Here is an 11,913-nt window from a genome sequence, read left to right as displayed (position 1 = left end):
CTCAATACCCCCAAAGATGTTAGGTAAGATACAAAGGTTGGTGGTGAGTTCCTAATAAAAGGGCTAAAGATATAGCCCAATGTGATTGTGTCCCTTGGTCTGTAATATACAATTCACATTCAGGAAGCTCCAGTCTGAAGAATCGTCAACATCTCCCTGGAAATGCAATAACATCTAAAATTCAAAGGCTCGTTCCCCATTTTGATTACTCTGAGACCATATAGATTCTCTTGATGGGTTGAAATCACTGAAGGTACAAGTCCCAACATTTCAAAATAAAACTTTACTGCGACTTTCCTTTAGATTTTATTAATGCATAAAAAAGACTCAGTAACTTGAGGTGAGGAAGAGAAAGGACAAAACAAGAAAGAATGGCAAAAGGGTTTGAGTTTGAGATCACACTGCTCTGATGGGAGCTGTTCAGCAGATCCAGAGGAGTGGCTTGGTCAATCACATCCTTCCCTGCTGATATTGACTCTGCTATAGCGAAGAACTTCGGGAATGAATGAGTCCCAGGAAATCTCAAAATTTCACAACACAGAGAATGAAGGAGATGAGAGTTCTTGTCTAGTCTTATTATTAACACTATTATTAAACTTGAGGTAGATATTTACCTAAAGCAATTTATTAACAAGGTGCAAATACTAATTCACATGAGGCTTTTTGGATATCGTTTTGGCTGTTTTAACTAATAATATGTTTAAAGACAAAGACACCAAAGTGATTCTAGCTAAGGACAGCAGAAGGAGATCTTCTAGGCATGTTCTTAATGGGTGAGTTGGGAGCCCCACAGGAGGTCTGATAACTGAATGCAGGAGCTCCAAAATATGAGGACAGTAAATGGCTTTCGAATGCACAATGACCGCAAATTGAAAATTACGTTTGGACTGACTCTGACACATGTCTTGCGGCACTGATTGCTGTTACATTTTCTGTCTTCCATCCACCCTTGGTTCTCAGCATACGGCATGTGTGCTCTCCACTACATCACAGGGCACACGTCACTGTGCTGCAGTCTGAAGGATTTCAACTCATATTCCACATGGCTATGTGCTATAAATTACAGTGTTTTATCATATGGAAATTTTTGTGCTCTTACAGAAACTTTGTCGTTGAATTATGGAAAACAATGACACTGAGGATTTTTCTGCTTATTCTTTAGCACATAAGTGCATACTATCGCCATTTTGGATGGTACTGTTTCAGAATGCTTGACTTTAAGAAATTGTTCTTTGGGCTGGAGAGATGGCTCAGCCGTTAAAGGCTAGGCTCACAACCAAAAATATAAGAAATTGTTCTTTGAGTTACTGATGAGTTTCATTAACGAAATCATTAAATAAGGAGAGTAAGGGGATGGAAAGAAAATACTCAGTGGATTTCTACTTCAAGTATTAGGCAAAATTTCAAATAATTTCCTGAATAGTCCCACACATTTACATGTTTGGCACTAGGTATTTCTACAAAGTAGTGCTCTTAGCATTGATTGTTTTAAAATAAAAATATCAATCAAGTCTGAAAAAATCACTGAAGACACCCTGTGTGCTACCACTATCAAATAATCAGTCAAGATTCAATTCTTTATATATAACTAAACAAGCATATCCAACTCAGTAGCATGTTGATTTTCTTTTGCCTTTAGCATACAGTAAATTATATGTACATCAAAAATTGGTCTAAAACAGTTTTCTTTATGATTTTTGATCAGTAACCTTTTATACATTTTTTATATACCTGCATGCCTTCAGTCACATCAAATTCTTTGAATGGGGATTTGAAGATATGACTCAGCATTAAAGAACACTTGATGCTCTTTTAAATTTCTTTTCCCAACACTCATTTTGGGTGGTTCAGAATTGCCTATAACTGTAGCTCTGGGAGTCCAACACATTCTTCTAGACTTTATGGTGTCTACACACAAATGGCATGTATAGACACAGACACATGTATGAAAATAAATCTAAAAACTATTTCAATAGTGAAAAGGGTTGGAAGCAGAAAAAGTTTAAGAACTCTTAATCTATCAAAAGCTATCAGAGACCATCAGCCACTGAGAGACATGAAAAAAGACAGTAATGACTAGATCCTAAAACAACACCCAAACCCCATAGAATTAGAGTACCTAGAAGTTATTCCCATCACTATAATCAGAAATGCTTCTGAATAATGAGACAATTTATGTAACTGGTTGGTTCAGGACACTTCTGCCACTAACACACCAGTAAAATGATTTATTAGTAATATTAATTTTGTATTTTATATTTGCCATTTGACAAAATTGCAAATTGCATAGGTATATTAGCATGCCTGAATTGGAAAACTAAATTGTACCTGATTGTAACTGTAAGAGAATCTAGGAAAATTTCCCCTTATTCCATCAGTCTTTCCGCACCAAGAGTTGGAATGACTGTCAATCAAGACTCGTTACTTTGTTGTACCACACTGCAAATGAAGCAGACTTCCCCCAAAACATTTTTCAGAATGGAGAAAATTTTAACAAAACTTAACATGCAATAAATGAAACATGAAGCAAACCCCAATGGAGTAGGCTGGGGAGTTGGTTCAATGGGTAAAGTGTTTTCTGGCAAGCATGAAGACCTTCAATTGGATCCCCATTTCCTGAATAAAAACTAAGCAAGGAGGCATGTGATTGCAATTCTAGCACCAGGAGGCAGAGACAAGAAAACCCCCAGAGTTTACAGGCTAGCCCGTCCACCCAGTCATTCCTGGTCCAGTTTCAGTAAGATATTTCCTCTCAAAAAAATTGAACGAACACGAATAAGGAAACAATAATGATGGGAAACATCTGTGTTAGTAGAGTTTTTATCAACCCAATGGAAATGGAGTTCTCTGAGGAAAGGGAACTTGAACTAAGAAACTACTCTGTGCTATTGGCCTGTAGGACAATTCTGTGGGACATTTCCTTGATTAGTAACTGATTTGGAAAGGTACAGGGCACTGAAGGTAGTGCCATCCCAAAACAACTTGTTCTGGGTTGTATAAAAAGTAGCAGAGTGAGCCATAAGAGCAAGACATAAAAAGTGCTACTGCTTGGTCTTGGACTCAGTGCATGTTTCTAGGTCTCTATTGAGTTCCCGCCCTGACATCTCTTAAAGATGGGCTGTTGTGAAGTGTAAGCCCTATAAAACTGTTCTTCCCCAGGATGCTCTTGGTCATGGTATTTACATAGAAATCAACTATGATACGCTAAAACCAACCTCTAGCTTCCACATGCACATACATAAGTGTGCATACATCTATACACCATATATTCATATGCACACAAAACACACATAGGCATATGTTATTTGTGTGTGTGTGAGAGAGAGACAGAGAGAGAGAGAGAGAAAGAGAGAGAGAGAGAAAGAATTTAGCCTTATCTTGAATTGTTGAATTATAAAAACGAATTCACCAAAAACGTGAACACGTATTTTACTTTATATGAGAAAACAAAAACAAAAACAATTCCTATTTTGGTGGACCAGTGAATTCTAAAATTGCCTGTTATAACACCTAGCACGATCTTATCTAAGACAACATTCTACACTGGTATTCTTTGTGCCAGGCGAGCTGTTCTTATTCTGTCCCCTGTACTCTAAGCACAGCAATCACATTGCTGGCATGGTATACAAACTCATTTGGAATCTTTTCCAGGCTTTCCCCAGTCTTATTTCTCAACAGTTCCTCCATATGTGCTCCATGCTTGAAAGGGTACAATAATTAGCTGTTGTGGCTGGCTTTGCTCCTGAACTTTATAAAATGCATACCCTCTTCCCAGAAGTATTTTTTAAAATTATTTTTATTGGATATTTTATTTATTTACATTTCAAATGTTGTTTCCTTTCCCAGTTTCCTCCCTTATCCCATCCTCACTCTTCCTGCTTCTATGAGTGTGGTTCCCCACCCACCCACTCCTGCCTCCCCACCCTGGCATTCCCCTACACTGGGGCAACGAGACTTCCCAGGACTAAGGGCCTTTCCTCCCATTGATGCCCAACAAGGCCATCCTCTGCTACATATGTGTCTGGAACCATGGGTCCCTCCCTGTGTTCTCTTTGGTTTATGGTTTAGTCCCTGGGAACTCTGGGGAGTCTGGTTGGTTGATATTGTTGTTCTCCCTATGGATGGCAAACCCCTTCATCTCCTTAAGTCCTTTCTCTAAGTCATCCATTGGAGACAATGTACTTAGTCCAATGGTTGGCTGTGAGCATCCTCCTCTGTATTTGTCAGGCACTGGCAGAATATTCTGTCCAATAACACACTCTTTTCCCATGTCTGGAGAATATCTTTTAAAATAGTATTTATAATATTGTGATGTTATTGTTATTTTTGTTCATCATTTTCTCTAACATACATGCTGTGTCCTTTTTGAAGACAAACCTGTTTTATTCCACATGTTATCTCAGTACTTGGTAGAGTATAAAATACATTCATTGAGTGAATTTGGGTTACATTTATGTGAGATGACAAACAATGAAATAACAAAGACATAAATAAAATGTGAGGAATGAATATTACGAAATGTTAAGTATCAGTATAAACAACAGGAGTTAGAGAGAGGCTGAGGCTGGTGTTGGAGCTAGTGATGGCCAAGTCCCAAGGTTACCTCTCCTTCTAATAATCACTTTCTTTTGTAGACTTCTTCCATTCTTAAGGACTCTGGTAAAATATTGTGAACAGTTAGTTGACTTCTTGAACTGTGTCTCTGTTTTGATAGTTTATCTTGTTTGCTCTGGGGGAGACTTTCCTATATTTGGTGAAGATACACAGTCTGTTGCAGCCATCCATCGGGAGATGGCCGCATGAGTTATCCATCTTGGATGTGGTTCACTGGCTGCAGTAGGGCCTCTTATGACTAAAGTGAAGACAGACAGATTGCAATCTATAACATACAACCAACCTTGTTGTGAATCCCTCGCAGAAAATGCAATGATGGTTGATACTCTGAACCTCTGCATTCGTTGGTACGATAACTTGTAAGATAATCACTACAAGGTCTCATCTAAAGAGGTCTTAAAAGCCTCTTCGAGGAGATGACAAGCTGGTGTGAGCAAAATAAGAGGAAACCAGCTGTTGACCGTGGGTACCAATGGATGCTGGGCAGCAGTGAAGTCTTTGAAATATTAATGGTGAGAAGATCAGTGTGTGTGGCAGAAGTATCTGAAGGACTGGGAGGCGTAAGCAGGGGACACGTTCTTTCTATTGTTTTTTTCTTCTGAGAGAACAGAAACAGAGGGTCATGTGCCCTGCCTTTTCTTTCCTTTCTTCCTTTTTTCTTCTATCCCGCCCTCCCTCTCTGCCCCCTCCCCCCTTCTTTCATTCATTTTGAAATTGTACATCTATTGCTACTTTGTATAGAGACAGACTGAAAGGAAGAATCTGAATGTGGGAGAAATAAATGGTTCCAGAAATCAGAGAGATAATGAAAATTGTCTTTAACTAGGCAAGAGGGTGAGTTTTTAATCTCTCCATAACGGCTGTTCTGTAGTAGCGGCAAAGACAGGACGCCAAGCACACTAGAACACTGACCTGCCAACTGTCAGACCTGCACAAACGGGGCAACTTCGTTTCCCTGCCTCTGCTCTCTCAGTGAAATGTTTGGTTCGATTATGAACTAAGGTGAAGATGTAGGAGGCCTGAGGAATAAAAATATGAAATAGCTATTTGTTGCATGCCTGAAAAAATTGAACGCTCGGTTGGAATTTCTATTGTTTTCTACTCTAGGGAAAACAGACACCACCAAAAAGAGAAAACCAAGTTGATATGAAGTATTTAGCACAAGAGTAAATAAATAAATAAAAAGAAAAAAAATTAAATAAAAAAGCCTGGCTGCCAGCCAGGGAGGATCAAAGGGCGAAGAGGGTTGAACCGCAGAGAAACTGAACTTCGTTTATTCCCTCTAGAGACCTAGTATTTCAGACTTAGAGAGATCAGTACATTTCGACAGAAGCAAACTCTTTGCAGTTTTTGTCTGTCCTTTGTATCTTTTGCTGTTGCTGCTGCTGCTACTGTTTGGTACAGGGATTCATATTTATAGAACGCGTACATCCCTTTTGTTTTTAATCACCCGTGGAACTAAGAGGTGGAGCATGAAGATTAAGACCATCTCTCCAGTAGGAGGCGCTGAGGAGGCTCTGCTGGGATCGATGCTCACTACCAACAACGAAAGGGATAGCATATTTTGCTGGTGTTGTTTAATTTTTTTATTGCATTTATTTACTTTGTGTACGCAGAGATGTGAGGGCGGGAAAGTGAGTGAGCAGAGGAAGGCCAGACATCCTCTTGTAGGTATGAGTTTTCTGCTTTGGTCATGCGCATCTTGAGAATCAACATCAGGTCACCAGGCTTGGTGGAAAGCACATTTTACCTATTGAACATCTGGCTTGCTCAAGTATCTACACTGTTTAATGTACTCTCGAAGATATTGGTAGTCTGAAGGAACTATGAGTCAATAAAGTATACAGGATTTTAGGACTTCTGCCTACTTCACACTGTATTTACTATGTAGATGACTTGACATGCTTTCTAAAATCAGTTCCAAAAAAGGTGTCTGCCATCCTATTGCCCCCTAGCCACTGGTATAGATAGTGTGGTATAGTGTGAGATGCCCATAGTATGTTCTTAAGCCCAACAAAGTTCTGATATTCCAGACTATTTGATCATTGGTTTTGTCACCTATAAAATGGGGATAATTAAGAACACATTTCATTTAATTCTTGAAATAACTGAGTCTTTACATATAAAAATTTTAGCATTCAATTGGACACATAATAAATATAAAATAATCACAATTAGTCAACACAAATATACCTTTTTTCGTATAATGAAAAAGAATCCATCTTATTCCAATGAATTTCAAATAAATTTTACTTATAGCTTTAACCATACCTGTTTTTGAGGTCAAACATAATTTAGAAATTAAATATTATGTCTTACCTCTTTCCTCCTTACATACTGGGTGGGTTGGGGAGTAGGGCAGGGGGTATAGGGGGCTTTGGGGATAGCATTTGAAATGTAAATGAAGAAAATATCTAATAATGCCTTTAAAAAAGGATTTTTAAGCCAGGCGTGGTGGCACACGACTTTAAACCCAGCACTCGGGAGGCAGAGGCAGGTGGATTTCTGAGTTCAAGGCCATCCTGGTCTACAAAGTGAGTTCCAGGACAGCCAGGGCTATACAGACAAACCGTGTCTCGAAAAACAAACAAACCAAAACCAAAACCAAAACAAACAAACAAAAGATTTCTAAAACATGTTTGCGTGTGTGTGAGTGTGTGTGTGTGTGTGTGTGTGCATATATACATATGTATACATATATACTTGTGTATATATATAAAACAATTCCCATGGAAATGATATGGTCTATTGGGAAATATAACACAGGTTTTGCTTTCATTCTAATAATATGAATTAACAAATTACAACTTTTAGGGTTTCCTTTTCTCCTTTAACAGTAAACTTTGAGTTGGTAGAACTAAAAATGTTAAATCAAAATTAACCCTCACAATCAAATATTGAATAATCTCATTCCTCTTGTTCCACAAATGCAATCTCACGAACATCAGGAAGCTCCCTCATTGACAGCAACGTTCTATTTTTACTAAGTGCTTCAAACGTATTTATGTATTTATAACCCCCCCCACACACACACACACACACACATCTTGATGAACAGGTATGATTTTTTTTTTGAAAAGAGAAGAGCAGAGGTGGCCTGACCAAAGAGATTCTTGTGTTTCCTGCACAGAAAATGTCCAACAGCAGCAGCAGCCACCCCAAGGGCTAAAACACATGATCTTAAGGAGGTAGCTGGCTCACCCTGCAGACTAACCTGGTACCAGGACCATTGGGGTCCTGCCACACTTTCTCTTATCTTGAAGTCAGACTAGCATTCCAGCCTCCACTCCCAGCCACTCTCTCTGATCAGGAGAGGTTGGTGCCCAGGGCCCAAGAAATGCAAGCGGCAGTCTATAGACACAATTACACTGAGGAAGAAAGATGAGTCTAAGAAAGGAATGTATGCAAAAAAGAAAAAAAGAAAAGAAAAGAAAAAAAATAATGCCTAAGTTGCTTTTCATTTTTAGAAGGCTTTTCCTCCCTCTATATTTAAAGACTGCATTATGTAGTCATTCATTGTGTAAATTAAGTCTTTTGATTCTGGGTAGCATTATGCAAAGCTAGCATACTGTACCTATTTGTAAAGATAATATATTAGTGAATGCTTTGCTTTTCTTTGCCAAAATTGCCAAACTGTGTCATAACATAACAAAGAACATCTTAAATGTTACCAAAATAGAAAGCTTTGTGTCAGCTACGAAAGCACAATAGATGATATAGTTACCTCAAGTGTGCAAAGATACATGAAAATGGGGAAAACAAAGAAAAAAACATCTCTAGAGAAGCTATCAGGTGATGAAAAATTTACCCAGGGAAACGAAACACTGAAACCCAACTCATGGACTGAATATATTGCCTGATGGAGTAATGATTTGGGGAATTACCCCCAGGCACGTCCCTCCTTTTCTGGCTTCAAAAGCAACCAGTGGAACTTCATACTGCCAGAGGTTATCTAAAATGGACAAACTATTCTAGCAAGTCACACGGCCTAATTTATGTGTGGGAACTCTATCTTGGTACATATGTATAATAATATTTAAAATCTAAGTAATATAACCTTAACATTGATAAATAGTTGTCATAATGCTTTTAGGTTGCGTAATGTTTTAGATTTTAGGTTAAAACGTATTATACATACGTTTAAAAAAAAACCAGGAGATATTTGGTGAAATGAGTGTTAAACAATTTAGCCCTCACTTGTCCAGTGTGTGCATCTGTATAAAATCCATCTTCCTGAGTGGTCTGATTACTTGCTATCTGACAACTGCAACTGTATACTCTCTTGGAGTTCATACATCAGATAGAATTCATTACTTCACTGAGCGTTCTCGAGAGACACTAGCAAGGCCTCTTTTAAGAACTCTGTGAGGGGAAAAATGCTTAAGCCCAGAATATGGAGATTATATTACACATGAGGACATCAAGACAGTCAAATATATAAATCCACACCAAATTACTAGAGCTAACTCTAGTTTAGTGTCTGCACAGGTTTTTAATGTACCGACTTCACTTATGTGTGTGTGTTTATGAGAGATACTTTGGTAGAGTATAATGGTATATTCTGAATATTTTAATCTATTTGGCATAAAAGGCCATTTCTGTTCACAGAAAAGCCTTATTTTACATGGAAGCATACCAGTTGTACTGCTTGAGTGTTCTGCCAGTGGACTCAATATCTGTTATATTAATATTTATCTTCAGTAATATCTGAAGGGAGGATGAAGAACAAACTCACACCAAAAAAGCTGCTTTCCATGAGGCCAGCACAGAGGTAGGTGCCAGGCTGAATTGACAGGGAAAGGCAAAGAAAGAATGTTGTAGTCATCGAGGGCAGAGCTTGCAGAGATGTTAACCCCCACAGGCCTGGATGCAGTTTTCTAAATCCTTGACTGGCCGGAGGCCATAATGGCTTTCATTGTGATGGACATCTGTGTGTTTTGCTCCGAGCAGTGCCCTGCGAATGCCATCGCATGACAGGAAAACATTGCACTGAGGAGCCCTGGCATCCCGGACTTAAGTTGCTTTGTGTTTGATTGAAGAACAGTCATTGAGTGATTTCTCCTTGTTGTATCTATGACTCACATTTTTGTCTCTATTCTTACCTACACCTGGTCTAGAAGTACTTCCTTAAACATAAAATACGTCATGTCTACACAAAATAATTAAAAAAAATATTTTATTGAGTGCTAGTTGTATAACAAAACCCAACTTAATATATAATTTATTACATATTCATGACTAGAAAAGCTGTCCTGTTTTTAAAATGTTTCTATTTATTATAATGTGAGGTTTTTTTTTTCATTTGTCCTCTTACAATTATCATTTGTTCCTTAAGGTGTAATCCACTTCACTCTAAGTTGTTAACTCCTCTAAATATGACATTTTATTTTTGTCCCCTGTCAGGTGGAATTGGAACACAAGTGAGTTACCTGTGACTCTTCATATTATTGATTTAAGAGATCCCCATGGCAGTGAGCCTACGGAAGGAGCCAGAGTACCAGGGTAGCTCTGTTCGTGAAGATTCAAAAGCAATGAAGCAAGCGATTTCCCCTGAATGATGTTAGCCCTGACAAAGAAGCTAACTGCTTAATTCCAGGGGTCTGTTATTATTTGTAAACTGGTTCTTAAATAAGGACACTTACAGATGCCTTTTGCTCCAGATGGTACCATTTAGCTGCCTGAGTTACTCATGAGTGGTTTTCTGCTTTCGTTTTAAACAAATACTTAACACAGCAATTCTGTTATCAAGAATTCCTTCTCAAAATTGAACAAAATCCCGAAGTGCTGCATGAAGTGGCAACACAATTTCCTTCAGTGTGGGACACTCGGGTTAAAAGTAAATGGAGCTTGACAATAAACGAGAATACAAGGAATCTCATTCGAAAGGGGGGCAAAGCTTCTCAGACATCAGTGGAAGGCTGCCTGCCAGTCCTTGTTGACTAGTTGCTGACCAGTTGCTAGTTTGTGACCCTAGGGGGACACAGAAACACACACAGACACACACACACACACAGACAGACACAGACAGACAGACAGACACACACAGACAGACAGACACACACAGAGACACAGACAGACAGACAAACAGACACACACACACAGACAGACACAGACAGACAGACAGACAGACACAAACAAACATACACATACACACCCCAAATGAAAACAACGGAAACGGTAATCGCCATCCCTTTCACAGGATTTCATTCAGGACTAAATAATTAATATACTCTAACACGCTTTCTGCTGTGAGTAAATACTGCCCAGGGTGGGGTGGGGGGAAGCTTCCTACATCTGGATTTACTCAAAGCACATTAAGGGTGGGCCTGAGAGATGGCTCAGCTGCTAAAGGCTAGGCTCACACCCAAAACCAATAAGCACATTCAGTGAAACCAGGAAGTCAGTTTTTATGATGAAAAGCTTTCCTGTCATTAAGATGCTCATAGGCTTTTTTTGGCTTCCATGAGGTCACCTGGGACTGACATTTTAAGCCCATTCTGGTTGGGAAAATGGAACATGGAACATGCTTGGGGATGTGTTACTCTAACCTCTATCATGCTAACCATACTGAACTATGTCACCTGAGGTCTTTGGTTTCCCAGTTGTAAACACTAGATGTAGGGACTCCTGTATCTAGCCATGTGAACCGATTCCTCAGTGTGTGTGTGTGTGTGTGTGTGTGTGTGTGTGTGTGTGTGTGTGTGTGTGCGCGCGTGCATTTGTCTGTGTACATTTTGTCTATAGAGCTGCATCTCAAGCGCATGGTACTCAAGGCTTTACAGAGCTGTATATTAATTAGCTTTCCCATTTTTTTCCCTCAAAACTAATTTGTATTCCTGGCATTCTAGCCAAAATTGAATTTTATAAAAAGGTGTTAGCAGTAGACATTTGTGGGGGATCTAGATTCTACCTGATTTTACTTTTAGAAAGAGTCTCCAAAATAAATTAATTAGTATTTAGTACATTGGTGAAGAAAAAGCTAAACAAAACAAAAAGTGTCCATTTCATAAGCACAGGGGATACTAGTACCCTATCTCTTCCATGGGACTTGTAGCATTTATTAACACAAGTTAAGCTGAAGCTATATGTAATTTTAATACTATTTCTACATTAGTTTTAATGACATGCAGACATGTCATTAACGTGTCATCGTAGTGTTAGAGACACAGTTGAAGTGCTACATAAATCCTTGACTCCAATCTACCAGCCCGTGACCTGCTATATGACCTTTACAGTTGACTTGGTTTCTGTTTTCTTATATATCAAGCGAGAACACTAATAGCAGCTTTCTTGAATATT

General features: G+C 38.8%; 1 long non-coding RNA gene across 1 annotated transcript in view; it reads right to left on the bottom strand.

Moving 5' to 3' along the window:
* Positions 1–290: 290 nt before the first annotated feature.
* The window catches only part of Gm36766 (predicted gene, 36766), a 13,695-nt gene continuing 2,072 nt past the window's right edge, over positions 291–11,913 (bottom strand). The window contains exon 3 of the long non-coding RNA NR_168689.1: positions 291–521. This is a non-coding gene — a long non-coding RNA (predicted gene, 36766). The remainder of the gene's footprint in view (positions 522–11,913) is intronic.

Source organism: Mus musculus, chromosome 16 (assembly GCF_000001635.26).
Source record: "Mus musculus strain C57BL/6J chromosome 16, GRCm38.p6 C57BL/6J".
Lineage (NCBI taxonomy): Eukaryota > Metazoa > Chordata > Mammalia > Rodentia > Muridae > Mus > Mus musculus.
This window is presented reverse-complemented; position numbering and strand designations above follow the sequence as displayed.